At 43.1% G+C, this 14,811-nt stretch overlaps 1 protein-coding gene across 2 annotated transcripts in view; it reads left to right on the forward strand.

The window, feature by feature from the left end:
* The first annotated feature begins 6,789 nt into the window (after positions 1 to 6,789).
* Positions 6,790 to 14,811, forward strand: part of LOC106576929 (voltage-dependent calcium channel gamma-4 subunit-like) — an 83,961-nt gene continuing 75,939 nt past the window's right edge. For both annotated transcript variants that reach the window (XM_014154466.2, XM_045699877.1), the window contains exon 1: positions 6,790 to 7,313. The gene's annotated coding sequence lies outside the window, so the exon portion shown is untranslated. The remainder of the gene's footprint in view (positions 7,314 to 14,811) is intronic.

Here is a 14,811-nt window from a genome sequence, read left to right on the forward strand (position 1 = left end):
TTTGCAACTGCACATGGGGACAAAGATCGTACTTTTTGGAGAAGTGTCCTCTGGTCTGATGAAACAAAAATAGAACTGTTTGGCCATAATGACCATCATTATGTTTGGAGGAAAAAGGGGGAGGCTTGCAAGCCAAAGAACACCATCCCAACCGTGAAGCACGGGGGTGGCAGCATCATGTTGTGGGGGTGCTTTGCTGCAGGAGAGACTGGTGCACTTCACAAAATAGATGGCATCATGAGGAATGAAAGTAATGTGGATATATTGAAGCAACATCTCAAGACATCAGTCAGGAAGTTAAAGCTTGATAGCGAATGTTTCTTCCAAATGGACAATGACCCCAAGCATACTTCCAAAGTTGTGTCAAAATGGCTTAAGGACAACAAAATCAAGGTATTGGAGTGGCCATCACAAAGCCCTGACCTCAATCCTATAGAAACTATGTGGTCAGAACTGAAAAAGCGTGTACGAGCAGAGGCCTGACTCAGTTACACCAGTTCTGTCAGGAGGAATGGGCCAAAATTCACCCAACTTATTGTGGGAACATTGTGGAAGGCTACCCAAAATGTTTGACCCAAGTTAAACAATTTAAAGGTTGCTACCAAATACTAATTGAGTGTATGTACATTTCTGACCCACTAGGAATGTGATGAAAGAAATGAAAGCTGAAATAAATCATTCTCTCTACTATTATACTGACATTTCACATTCTTAAAATAAAGAGGTGATCCTAACTGACCTAAGACAGGGAATTTTTACTAAGATTGAATGTCAGGAATTGTGAAAAACTGAGTTTAAATGCATTTGGCTAAGGTGTATGTAAACTTCTGACTTCAACTGTCGCTTAAGTCTGAATATGTGACCAGGGGAGTGAGTGGAATTATATTTTAAAGATAATACATTTTTATCTTGATGATGTACATATTTTTGCAAATATATACAACTATTGTATGTTGTTGAATTGCTGTGAATTGACACAGTGTGACAGAGTCAGAACTGAAATCAACCAAAAATGTCACCCTGACATTGGATTTAGGTGGGTGAACAAAATACATCATTCCCTTGTGTTTATGACTTTTATCAAATCCAGTCAGTTTTCCACGTTGAGTCAACGTCATTATATTGAATTGTGTGGTTGAAATGATGTGGAAACAACGTTGATTCAACCAGTTTTTTCCCAGTGGGATCTTTCATCAGTTTGGTACGATGTGAAAGAACTGAACAGGAGAAAGAAAGAACTGAACAGGAGAAAGAAATAGCATGGTAAACATCAATCATATAGTTTTTTTCCTGTCCTATATCTCTAAGAACAGATGGAGGAGAGGAGAGGAGAGGAGAGGAGAGGAGAGGAGAGGAGAGGAGAGGAGAGGAGAGGAGAGGAGAGGAGAGGAGAGGAGAGGAGAGGAGAGGAGAGGAGAGGAGGGTACTATAGACTATTGCGATGCTCCCACTGACTGGCGATGTGTAACTACTGCCCTCTGCTGGTCATTGTCCTACTCTGACACTACCATGGAAGGAGGGTCTGTTCCAATACTTTTACAAAGCCTTCTTCCCTTTATGAAGACACTGATCTAGCACAAGTCAGGCACAGTCATGTCATATCAGGCATTGCTCCAAGGAAGGAAAGAAGGAATGATTGCATTTTAGAAGTATTTGACCTGGGCCCTGGTCCATAGTGATATGTGCAATGGATGCCAACCGAATATGCCATAGTAAGAACTGAAGCACAGAATGATATTGATACAAAATTAATTTGTCTGCCATTATCACTGACTTTGTGATGGAAAGAAGATGTTTGGGGGTGCCTGTGAGAGAGAGAAAGGAGTGAGTAAACAGCTGAGAGGGAGAGAAAGGAGTGAGTACAGCTGAGAGAGGGAGAGAAAGGAGTGCATATATGGCTGAGAGGGAGAGAAAGGAGTGAGTATAAGGCTGAGAGAGGGAGAAAAAGGAGTGCATATATGGCTGAGAGGGAGAGAAAGGAGTGAGTATAAGGCTGAGAGAGGGAGAGAAAGGAATGAGTATATGGCGAGAGAGGGAGAGAAAGGAGTGAGTATACAGCTGAGAGAGGGAGAGATAGGAGTGAGTATACAGCTGAGAGAGGGAGAGAAAGGAGTGAGTATACAGCTGAGAGAGGGAGAGAAAGGAGTGAGTATACAGCTGAGAGAGGGAGAGAAAGGAGTGAGTATACAGCTGAGAGAGGGAGAGAATGGAGTGAGTATACTGCTGAGAGAGGGAGAGAAAGTATTTGATCCCCTGCTGATTTTGTACGTTTGCCCACTGACAAAGAAATTATCAGTCTATAATTTTAATGGTAGGTTTATTTGAACAGTGAGAGACAGAATAACAAAACAAAAAATCCTGAAAAACGAATGTCAAAAATGTTATAAATTGATTTGCATTTTAATGAGGGAAATAAGTATTTGACCCCTCTGCAAAACATGACTTAGTACTTGGTGGCAAAACCCTTGTTGGCAATCACAGAGGTCAGATATTTCTTGTAGTTGGCCAGGTTTGCACACATCTCAGGAGGGATTTTGTCCCACTCCTCTTTGCAGATCTTCTCCAAGTCATTAAGGTTTCGAGGCTGACATTTGGCAACTCGAACCTTCAGCTCCCTCCACAGATTTTATATGGGATTAAGGTCTGGAGACTGGCTAGGCCACTCCAGGACCTTAATGTGCTTCTTCTTGAGCTACTCCTTTGTTGCCTTGGCCGTGTGTTTTGGGTCATTGTCATGCTGGAATACCCATCCACGACCCATTTTCAATGCCCTGGCTGAGGGAAGGAGGTTCTCACCCAAGATTTGACGGTACATGGCCCCGTCCATCATCCCTTTGATGCGGTGAAGTTGTCCTGTCCCCTTAACAGAAAAACACCCCCAAAGCATAATGTTTCCACCTCCATGTCTGACGGTGGGGATGGTGTTCTTGGGGTCATAGGCAGCATTCCTCCTCCTCCAAACACGGCAAGTTGAGTTGATGCCAAAGAGCTCCATTTTGGTCTCATCTGACCACAACACTTTCACCCAGTCGTCCTCTGAATCATTCAGTTGTTCATTGGCAAACTTCAGACGGGCAGGTATATGTGCTTTCTTGAGCAGGGGGACCTTGTGGGCGCTGCAGGATTTCAGTCCTTCACGGCGTAGTGTGTTACCAATTGTTTTCTTGGTGACTATGGTCCCAGCTGCCTTGAGATCATTGACAAGATCCTCCCGTATAGTTCTGGGCTGATTTCTCACCATTCTCATGATCATTGCAAATCCATGAGGTGAGATCTTGCATGGAGCCCCAGGCCGAGGGAGATTGACAGTTCTTTTGTGTTTCTTCCATTTGTGAATAATCCCACTAACTGTTGTCACCTTCTCACCAAGCTGCTTGGCGATGATCTTGTAGCCCATTCCAGCCTTGTGTAGGTCTACAATCTTGTCCCTGACATCCTTGGAGAGCTCTTTGGTCTTGGCCATGGTGGAGAGTTTGGAATCTGATTGATTGATTGCTTCTGTGGACAGGTGTCTTTTATACAGGTAACAAACTAAGATTAGGAGCACTCCCTTTAAGAGTGTGCTCCTAATCACAGCTCGTTACCTGTATAAAAGACACATGGGAGCCAGAAATCTTTCTGATTGAGAGGGGGTCAAATACTTATTTCCCTCATTAAAATGCAATTCAATTTATAACATTTTTGACCTGCGTTTTTCTGTATTTTTTGGTTGTTATTCTGTCTCTCACTGTTCAAGTAAACCTACCATTAAAATTATAGACTGATCATTTCTTTGTCAGTGGGCAAACGTACAAAATCAGCAGGGGATTAAATATTGATTGATGACAGTAGTAATTATCTCTTACTATTAAACCCTCTGTCCTCACTCTATCCCTGTTTATACCTGTTGCTAACATGGGTCCTTTGTCCTGATCTTTTCTACATTCTGATTGTGCCCATATTTCCAGAAATGTGTCTATACATGGTATGAAAATGTGTCTGTTATCCGCCTACTGTGTATGCATTGTGACCAGACTTCCTGGTCCCTTCCTTTATGCAAATTATTACACAGCTATTCTTTCAAAATTACATGTATTTATTTATTGTAAGACCCCGGCCAAACCCAAACGACCCTGGGCCAATTGTGCGCCGCCCTATGGGACTCCCAATCACAGCCGGTTGTGATCCAGCCTGGAATCTAACAAGGGTCTATAGTGTTGCCTCTAGCACTGAAATGCATTGCCTTAAACCGCTGCGCCACTCGGGAGCCCACAATGTATGTCTGACTACTTCCGGAGGTGGGCATGATGATCTGATCACAATCAGATCACAATGGGTATTTTGGTTTGTCTACACCTGTCTACAAATGTGGGCACAATAAGAATGTGGACAAGACTAGGACAAAGGATGCAAGTTAGAACCAGTTATAAATGGGGCTTCTGTGACCGTTCTTTCCTCCTGCCATTCAGTCTTCTTTTACAATCATTCACTCCATTATGATTATTACATTTTAATAGAGAATTTGTAGAGCCAATTTTGTTTATCTTTTCCTTCGGTCCCATTCTTCTCTCGCCGAATTCTTCTCCCCTGTTCCCTCATCCCCAAGTATTTTTCTCTCTGCTGTTTCATCAGAGGGTGTAGGTGGGCCTAATGTTGCAAAATTCCAGGAACTTTCAATAAATTCCCTGGTTTTCCTGAAATCCTGGTTGAAAGATTCATGGAATAAGCAGGAAATCCTTAAAAAATAATTTCTGGAAAACCAGGAAATTTATTGAAAGTTCCTGGAATTTTGCAACCTTAGGTGTGCCTATACTTCCACTGTTACTCTTCTAGCACATAATGATCTTTGTAAAGACAGTCCCTTTTTTCTCCGTGATGCACCGTCAAAGAAAAGAGATTGTCAATAGCTTCAACTAAATCCATGGAAATAATACTGTAGAATCTTGATTAAACTCATCCCATACCGATTGTGATTGTGATGACGTCAGTGTTATTGGAGGTGTAACAATAAAAGTCTCTGGGTTGGATTTCACTCATATTGGCATGCATTGATACAATCCCTTTGGAACCGTGTGTGTGTGTGTGTGTGTGTGTGTGTGTGTGTGTGTGTGTGTGTGTGTGTGATTCAGAGCAGTCGACTCTGAAGGTGGGGATTGGTGCAGGGTTGAAATACTGCAGGCCTTTATTATAATGCATGGCATACACACTGTGGAGCACTGTGTGAGGGTAACCAAGCTGCTTCACCAGCCTATGTATGCCTGATACCTGGAGACTCACGTTAGCTTCTAATCTGATGCCTAGGCTTTAGCTCAGTGAGTCACAACAAGAATACAACACAACATGGGGTAATTTGCATTGTGTGTGTGTGTGTGTGTGTGTGTGTGTGTGTGTGTGTGTGTGTGTGTGTGTGTGTGTGTGTGTCAGCTAGCTCTCACAGACTCACGTCAGAATTAGACGTTCATCCATGTTCCTCAAACATCAAATTTCGGAGTCAAACCAAATGTCAAATTTAAGGTTAATTTGAGGCATTAGCTGCAGGTGCGTGCACTGCATTGCAGTGTAGGTCACTAAGCGTTGAATTAAAACACTAGCCTCTCCCCTATCGTGGTACAGGCCACAGTCTGATTGATTAGTACTGTGTGTGTGTGTGTGTGTGTGTGTGTGTGTGTGTGTGTGTGTGTGTGTGTGTGTGTGTGAAGGAAATGATGCAGGTCAAATGGACAACACAAAAAGCCAACAATCAATATAGATATATAAATATAAAATGTCTGTGCTGTCCATCTTCAAGGATTTTCTATCACACAGGAGTAAGCGCTAGGATTTATAGTGTGTAAATATTGGTGGGACGGGAATGTGTGCTATTATAGCCTTTGTGAGCACATATTTATAAACATGTGGTTCTGTGACGTCAGCTCTCTCTCTTTCTCTCTCTCTGTTGTGTGTGTGTGTGTGTGTGTGTGTGTAGCAGTATGGGGTTGAGTGAATCTCTCTTTTCACCATCACCATTACTGCATGAAAGACCTGTCACTCGGCATTAGCTCTCTTCAGCTCTTCTGCTCCCCTTTTTCCGTGTTTGTGTGCGTGCGTGTGTATGTATGTGTGTGTAAGATAGAGAGGGTGATGAAGAGAGGAAGGGAGGAAGGGAATGGGTAAAACCATTTTAAAGCCATTGAAGGTCATCTTTCAGCCAGTCCTCAGGTCGCCTGGTTCACACACAAATACACACGCACTGAATTAGAATAGTGGCGGTGTACAGGAACCACTGGCTATATGTCAACCTACAAACCAGCCGTTGTTGAATCATGCCTCAGAAGATGACAGTATTTCCAGCAGCAGTGTGTATTTGAGTCAAGGAGATGATGACATAATTATTATTAGGCGCGGGAAAACAGGGCATTTTTCCTTCTGTGGTCTCGAGTCACCATCTTACCAAAAATAGTCTACGGTTACCGTTTTTATCCCCTCCCCTCTACACAATTGTGCGTGGCATCTCTCTCTCTCTCTCTCTGCGGAACTGTGCTACCGCAATGCTCACAGCCCTGCATTTCTTTAGACAGCGGTGAAAATGGCCATCCTATTCTGTCGTATGAAAATAAAAAAAACAATCACGATGAATCTCCATCCTGCCGACATTCAACAAAATATCGACATCAGTAACACTCTTAACTTGGTCATGGCTAGCATGCTATTTAGGCGAGCACGCAACTGACGCACATACACACACGCTCCAATAACCACATGTAGAAAAATGATGATTGCCAAAAGACTGTGGTTTTAGCATCTGTATTGCCCCCAAACAAAAGAGCCCTGTTGTAGCCTACATGCACAACAGCAAATGAATAGCCAGCTTATTCTGATTTTCGAGTAGCCAAGCTTATCCGTTCACATCACTGAAGAGTTCGGTCAGATGCGACAAGTTGCTTACGTCGAGGGCTCGGTGTGAGAGATAGATAGAGGAACGGACGGGCAGACAGAGCGAACTAGCACTCGTGTAACTGGAGGGGAGGAGGGGACGCATTCTCACCGAGTACACACACGCATTGGCTACATCTACTGTAGACAAATTCGTGTTTCACTGATGTGTGTCTGTGTATCCGCTGTATATCTGTTAAAACCATTTCATCATATGGCTAAGTTATGTTTAGTAGAGAAATTACATACAGTTTCTTACACGGTATTTTTTCACGTAATTTTGTCTTAATACCCCCCTGTTTGTTATTTCGAGGCCGTTATTTGTCGTCCACCCCCTCTCTCTCTTTTTCTCTCCATCTCCTTTTCCTCTCTTTGGGAGTGCGACGGTCTTCGAATAAGCTTCTGAAATAATAAGCCTGCAGGTAAGACTTGTCTATAAGATTATTTACATTCGGGGCTTGTAATATAGGTTATAATATTGGTCATTGTTTAAGTGCTTGTATTTGGTTTAACGAAAAACCAATCAATCGATGGCTATTTGCAAGCTACATTCTCCTGCCAATTCGTTTCACACTGCTCGCAACTCACTAATCAGTTTAAAACAGTAACAGACCATGAATGTAGGCAATTAAACGTCAAATTAATGTGCCTGCAAATTACAATACAAGAGCAGAAATGATGCTTCGAATGCAACTACATATTATCCCTATAATATCGCGTTTGAGCGCGGGGGACAGCGCAGCCATATAAATCCGTGTATACAGGTGTTTAATATGGGTGTATGAGAATGTCCTGCACATTTTCAGTGTGTTTGATGTCATAGTGTGTGAATGTGTCTTTGATCCTCAGTCAAACGAGTTCTCACGCACTATGCCGGTCGGTCGGTCGTGAACACTCACTAGCGGTTATGGGGGTGTGGGAGCAGTGCCCCTGTGACAACAATTTTGGACCCCCTTATGGCCTCCCCATATGATGAGTATGAAATAATTTTTACATAACTAATTTTTGCTATCGTTCTTTTTTTACATCCATTATTAGACAGTGGCAACGATGATGATTATGAACATGGTCTTTTGCCTGCTAATGCCTGCAATGCAGTGAAGAAAACAATATGACAACAATAACGTCTAATGTAACTGGCCCCTCTAACAGTACAACTGGCCCCATCTTGGCCCCCCCAGTTGAAATGGTCTAGAACCGCCACTGGTAACACTAGGCGTCCATTTTCCACGGTGGAGTCAGTGCAGTCAGTGTGATGTGTACACTGTATTAATGAATGCACTGCGGTCCGCATCGCTGTATTTCAGTCTCTCCATGCTCTCCGTCGCAGCTCTGTCTGTCGTGCTGTATCGAACATGTGTCTGTGTGGCATTGCTTTCATATCATCCATCCTTCACACTGTCTATCTCTGCCGGAATGCTCAAGCGCGCCAATAACTATGGAAGCCTATCATATTAGTTTCATGCTGTAGCCTAAATGCACCGCATGATCTTATGGGTATGTCATTTGTGACCATCTTGTTTTGAGGCCTCTGCCTCTTCTCCCCAGAGGACCACCACACATGCCTTTTTTCTCTTAGATCCATACATACCTATTAATCCCACACATAGGTTGTTCAATCATTAATTCTCCATAGGATTATGAAATCTGAGGTGGAATGGTGTGCCCAAGTGGTATTTCACATTAGTGTGTGTTTGAGTGATCTTTGGTATGACATGTAGCTCATAAGTATTTGTATTTTTTCTCTATAAATGGCTATTTGCTCAGTTGTCACCAGCATAGGCCTCTCTCTCTCTCTCGCAGCTCTGCTAGTCATCAGTTCCATTCTTAGAATTATCAGGCATTCAATTCCGAGCAATGTTCGACTACATTTGCACTGGGAACCCTATACCATTTGAAATGTCGGATTACTTGACAATTATATCACGCCATCTCTCGGAATTCACCACCTTTCCCAGTAACCTATTTCTACACCTGCTACAGTGGCAAATTATGTTATTCCACTATGTTGGCTGGAGCGGGAAGAATCATGGGGGATTTTGGAGCTGAACTGTAAGGCCATTCTGTCCATTGTATTGCTATGGTTCTTTCTGCAGCTCTGTTTTCTCCTGACCACACAGCATCCCCCTCAGACATGCTCTCTGTATTGGTTGTTGTTCTGTGATGATGTGTGTGACTGTCCAGAGGGGCCTTGCTCTTCCATGCATGTAGCCATCTACTGCAGCTGCAGCACTGTCAGGAACCATGCCATTGCATTGTCTGACCTCTTGATGTAATAAAGTAGTCCAAGTTGTTGGGTTGATACTCTCACAATCTACTGCAATATAGAGCTTTATATGGTGGTCATAATTTATAGCATAATTACTTTCTCCTGATTCATTTCCCTCAGAATATTAGGACTGCGGTCTGTTCCAACCACCCTTTCTTATAGCAGCCCTGTAAGCTAGAACAGGGGTTCCCAAAGCTTTTCACTCTGGGCCCCCCTTCCAGCATTGGGGAACATGGTGTGTTATAAATAGCTCGCTAAGTTATGCTATGACTGACACGACAAGAGGAACTGATGATGCACTACCGAATTTTGAAATTACAACTTTAAAGAGGAAGTTTAAAGCCGTTTAAAGTTTAAAGCGGGACTTAATAATAATTTGGGGGAGGGTGTGAGCTAGTTGGATAGACTTGTAGACTGTGAGCTAGCTGGATAGACTTGTAGACTGTGAGCTAGCTGGATAGACTTGTAGACTGTGCGCTAGCTGGATAGACTTGTAGACTGTGAGCTAGCTGGATAGACTTGTAGACTGTGAGCTAGCTGGATAGACTTGTAGACTGTGAGCTAGCTGGATAGACTTGTAGACTGTGTGCTAGCTGGATAGACTTGTAGACTGTGAGCTAGCTGGATAGACTTGTAGACCGTGAGCTAGCTGGAAAGACTTGTAGACCGTGAGCTAGCTGGATAGACTTGTAGACCGTGAGCTAGCTGGATAGACTTGTAGACCGTGAGCTAGCTGGAAAGACTTGTAGACCGTGAGCTAGCTGGATAGACTTGTAGACCGTGAGCTAGCTGGATAGACTTGTAGACCGTGAGCTAGCTGGAAAGACTTGTAGACCGTGAGCTAGCTGGATAGACTTGTAGACCGTGAGCTAGCTGGATAGACTTGTAGCACATATAGAAGCCCTCCACATTGAGAGCTGTTAGATTTATTGTCACTCACCAAACTGCTTCTCAATTGTGTGTTGAGCCCCCCCCCCCACATTCTGAAATTGCATTTTAGTCCCCCCCAGTTTTATCATTGGAATGTGATAGAAAATGAGGCAACGGTGAGCTTTAGGACCATGCGGATGCCTCCGAGCGGTCAGGTAGGCTGTTTGGAGTGTTTATCCAACTGGATACATTTTTGTTATATAAAAAAAACATTATGTCCCCCCACTTCTAAAACCAAAGTTGCACCCCTGGAATGAGGTGTGGTGTAGATCTGCAGGTCTCCCATAGATAATCAATAATAGATATGCAGTACCCCATAGATATTACATTTACATTGAACAGATAGCACAGTTTGATCAGTTTGAGATTTAATGTCATAGTCTGTTTGAGGACACTGTTTCCAGGTTGCTCTGATTGAGGTGCTGGGTCATTCCATCTAGGAAATGTGGCTCCAATTGGTTTCTGTTGGTAATCTTGGTGTTGGGCAGGTTTGAATATACGTTTTTGTTCAAAATTACAAATTGCTTTACATTGAAAGGGGGGGACTCACTTCATCCAATGTCAATGTGGAACACCCACTACCCAATGAGGAGCACTAGCCTAGGGGTAAAAGTTATATCAGCCAATTTATGGGTGACCTAGAACAGTTGGACAGAATAACTGAAACTTTTGAACATTTCCTCTTTCTTTTCCCCTTTCCATCTCTTTTCTTGTCATTTCACTATACTGTAATTCCAGTCCCAGGAAGGAATGATTTCTTCTCCCCCCATCTCCCTTTCTCTTACTCCCTCTGTTTCTCTCTTTAGTGAAACGCAGTAGTTGAGTTCTGCAATGATCATCATTTCTGTCATGCAGCAATTGTTCAGAGGATCAATGCTGTTGTAGCAGGGCTGCCTTTTATGACTATGGTTCTGAGCTCCCATTCTTCTCTCCAGACTCTCCTTACCCAGCCTCTCCTTACCCAGCCTTTCCTTACCCAGCCTCTCCTTAACCAGCCTCTCCTTAACCAGCCTCTCCTTAACCATCCTCTCCTTACCCAGCCTCTCCTTAACCAGCCTCTCCTTACCCAGCCTCTCCTTAACCAGCCTCTCCTTAACCAGCCTCTCCTTAACCATCCTCTCCTTACCCAGTCTCTCCTTACCCAGTCTCTCCTTAACCAGTCTCTCCTTAACCAGCCTCTCCTTAACCAGCCTCTCCTTAACCAGCATCTCCTTACCCAGCCTCTCCTTACCCAGCCTTTCCTTAACCCGTTTCTCCTTAACCAGCCTCTCCTTACCCAGCCTCTCCTTACCCAGCCTCTCCTTAACCAGTCTCTCCTTACCCAGCCTCTCGTTATAGTGTACCCTCTATCTCTATGCAATGTCTCTCTCCAGTCTCTCTCCAGTCTCTCTCCAGTCTCCCCACCAGTCTCTCCCCAGACTCACCCCAGCCTCTCTCATCCTCTCTCCAGTCTCTCTCCAGTCTCTCCCAAGTCTCTCCCAAGTCTCTCTCCAGTCTCTCCCCATTCTATCCCCATTCTCTCTCCAATCTCTCCCCAGTCTCTCTGTCTCTCCAATCTCTCTCCAGTCTCTTTCCAGTCTCTCCCCAGTCTCTTTCCAGTCTCTCCTCATCTCTTTCTAGTGTCTCTCCAGTCTTGCGTCCCCAGTCTCTCATCACTTTCCAGTCTCTCCCCCAGTCTCTCTTCAGTCTCTCTCCAGTCTCTCCCCCAGTTTCTCCCCAGTCTCTCCCCAGTCTCTCTCCCCAGTCTCTCTCCCAATCTCTTCCCAATCTCTTCCCAGCCTCTTGCCAGTCTCTCCCCAATGTCTCTCCCCAATGTCTCTCCCCAGTGTCTCTCCCCAGTGTCTCTCCCCAGTCTCTCTCCAGTCTCTCCCCAATCTCTTCCCAATCTCTCTCCAGTCTCTTGCCAGTCTCTCCCCAGTGTCTCTCCAGTCTCTCCCCAATCTCTCTGCAGTCTCTCACCAGTCAAATGTGTCTCACGTTGTCTACTGATTGAAAGAGGATCAAGTCTTTCTATCAGCGCAGCCAATGTCTGCTTATAGTGCGAGCGCATCATGCCTGTTCCACTTCCTCATTGCTAGCTGTAGCCTGTCCTGAGGAAACACTGTTCTCACTGGGAGTCTGGGCTGCATCTCCACTTATTATGCTGCACAGAAGTTAACACACTTGAATAATGCAACACGGCATATAGAAATGTTTCAACTGTTAAATACTGTTCGCATGACAATGTCCATTACAGGCTAGAACACTTTACAATGCAAGAAGATGCCGGTAGCTTCCAGCTTTGTAGGCTAACTTTTCATTGCTAGCTTACAAGTGAAGCTAACATCAATTCATTACCATAGTACTTTTTTGCAAACCATTGAGCAAAATATTGCTGATTTCAAAGCTGATTGTCACCAAAAACTTTATTAATTAACTTTCGCCTCACATCTCTCCTCATCTTTGCTCCAGCCTCGGACTGACTGTGTCTGTGAATGACGTCATGGGTTTAAAAGAGACAGCAAGAAATGTTATAAAATAAGCCCCAAATGGAAGAGAAACATTGTTTTTCATCTGTAGCCAAAACAAACTCAATAACTCAATGCATGCACACACACCTATTGAAAATGCATTCACCTGTATTGTGAATAGGCTTAGGCTACATGTTGATTTACCCAGTTTATCAATGGAGCTATACCCTTCAAATACATTATTACCATTATGTTGTTATGTAGGCTAGTTAGATTGGTAAAACACTAAGTCAAATTGATTGTATGTTTGTATAATTTATTAATTAATGCATACATTAAAAAATGTAATGAAATAAATGTAATGATATTGAACTCAAAAGATCTGTCTGGATCAAGTGCCAATCTGCTAATACACCTTATATTCTTTTGCAGTTGTATTGTTTTGGTATCGTTTTGGTATTGAGTGATGGTGTTGAGTATTGTGATGGTATTGAGTGATGGTATTGAGTATCGTGATGGTATTGAGTGATGGTATTGAGTATCGTGATGGTATTGAGTGATGGTATTGAGTATCGTGATGGTATTGAGTGATGGTATTGAGTGATGGTATTGAGTATTGTGATGGTATTGAGTGATGGTATTGAGTATCGTGATGGTATTGAGTATCGTGATGGTATTGAGTATCGTGATGGTATTGAGTGATGGTATTGAGTATCGTGATGGTATTGAGTATCGTGATGGTATTGGGTATCGTGATGGTATTGAGTGATGGTATTGGGTATCGTGATGGTATTGAGTATCGTGATGGTATTGAGTATCGTGATGGTATTGAGTATCGTGATGGTATTGAGTATCGTGATGGTATTGAGTATCGAGATACTAAACCTGGTATCGGTAGCAGAGTAAAAATTCTGGTATCGTGACAACACTAATACACATCTATTTTGACAAAACGGACAAATGTAACTAAGGCTGGGAACGTCAATACCATCAAACTAGCAAGGGAAATGATCACAAGTCAGTCATAACGTGGTTAATATGCTTGCATATCTATTTATGTAGCAAGCTAAAAACACAGTGCCTAACTTTAGCTAGCTAGCTAGTTAGCTGCTAGGAGGACGTCATGTCATTGACAGAATGGGTGAGTGACTGACTTTTTCTCCTCGTATCGTTTTTTGGTGGCTACACAGCTAGAGATGCACATGTCATTTGGTTAGCTAGCAAGAAATGTGAATCGCTTTGCTAGCTAGCTAGGTATGCTAAACGACTGTTATCCAGTTAGCAAATTCACTCTGGCTAGCTATCTACTCCGATTTCAGACCACTCTTGTCTGAGTGTGCCAGAGTGAAGAATAACAGATGAATTTATGAACGTGCAAGACCCCCTGAATATGACTGGTGTCAGTAAAAAAAAAGTTATAGTTAGTCATGAATACTCTGGATAACATGTAAACAGCCTAACCAACTCTGCTATGGTGAGTAAAATAGTCAGTGAGGTGTTCTCTCATTTGTGTCTGGAACTTTAGCCAGTTAGTTGGGTGCTTGGTTGGAACAGGCATGCATTGGCAGGCAAGCTGCAGAAAGATGAGCAGGCTACAATTCTCCATCGTTTATAGTGTAGTTTTGACAGCCAACAAGCTGAAAAAGTTTTAGAGGTTTTATCTATTGTTCCTTCGTTAGATTTTAGCTCACCTTGCTTTGGCTAGCATTAGTTCTTGATCTTGTAGTTGTTGATGTACATATATGCAAAGATAGCCTACCTTTTTATGGTTGTTTGGTCAATAGAACTGTAGAGTTCCCAAATGTAAGAGGACTCCCGTGGTATTTAGATACATATTTGCAGAAATCCATTCAAGTGTATTCTGTGGTTTTTGCAGAACGCGTGCTAAGGATCTAAAGTCGCGCTGTTGCAACTGTCTGTAACATGCTGACCAGACCGCTTGCACACGTGCATCCACCATCGCACGCATGTTGATTTTGTCCACCCACACCAGACGCAATCAGGACACGCAGGTTGAAATATCAAAATGAACTCTGAACCAACTATATTCATTTGGGTCTGGTCGAAAAGCATTAAACATTTATGGCAATTTAGCTAGCTAGCTTGCTGTTGCTAGCTAATTTGTCCTGGGATATAAATATTGGGTTGTTATTTTACCTGAAATGCACAAGGTATTTTACTCCAACAATTAATCCACAGATAAAAGGGTAAACTGAGTCCGTTTCTAGTAATCTCTCCTCCTTCAGGCTTCTTCTTTGGACTTTATATGAC

The sequence above is a fragment of the Salmo salar genome, chromosome ssa02 (assembly GCF_905237065.1).
Source record: "Salmo salar chromosome ssa02, Ssal_v3.1, whole genome shotgun sequence".
Lineage (NCBI taxonomy): Eukaryota > Metazoa > Chordata > Actinopteri > Salmoniformes > Salmonidae > Salmo > Salmo salar.